Here is a 721-nt window from a genome sequence, read left to right as displayed (position 1 = left end):
TTCCCCCTTGCCAGGCCCAGTCTTCTTTGTGGATTCATTATCTCCCTCTGGTGCCACCATGTACCCGGACAACTCGGCGAGAAACCCGCTCGTCATCCTCCGTTCCTCTTTGGCCCTTACCTTTGAAACCAAATCCTGTCAGTTCTCTCTCCTCAGTTTCGGTAGAGGGGTAGAGGCAGAAGTCACATCCCGGTGGGTGGTGGAACAAAAGGGAAGGCACCGGGAACGGGAAAGAAAAGAGCAGGTTAGTCTCTGGGTTGAAGGTAGGGGAAATGAGTCTGTTCAGGTGCCTCTGGGCCAACCTGAGGGGACACTGCCTGCTGGCAGCTAGAGTGGATGGTCTAGTGATCAGAGCTTCCACATCCTTCATGTCCTAGCCAACTCACCACCCCTTCTCCAGCTGATCGGCCCCATACCCCTGATTTGAAAATGGCCAGTTAGTTTCTAGGGCAAGTGTTGGTGATGGGTCTGAATGTTCTTGGGTAGATATTCCCCATCAAATACCATTCGACCACTCCCATGACAGGTTTTCCCGGACATGCTCTTTCTGCGTCTCAGCTCAATCTTGCAGACTGTCTTTGGGTCACACGAGATTTTGCCTCAGCTCCGTGTTCTGATTTCACCCCCACTGACAGTCAGGATCGCCTCTTTCCTTCAGCCAGGATCCAAGGCTGGGTGGGCTGGAGACTCAGAGGGACAGATTCGTGTTCGAGTGAGGTGC

The sequence above is a fragment of the Galeopterus variegatus genome, unplaced genomic scaffold (genome assembly GCF_000696425.1).
Source record: "Galeopterus variegatus unplaced genomic scaffold, G_variegatus-3.0.2 Scaffold1372, whole genome shotgun sequence".
Classification (NCBI taxonomy): domain Eukaryota; kingdom Metazoa; phylum Chordata; class Mammalia; order Dermoptera; family Cynocephalidae; genus Galeopterus; species Galeopterus variegatus.
This window is presented reverse-complemented; position numbering follows the sequence as displayed.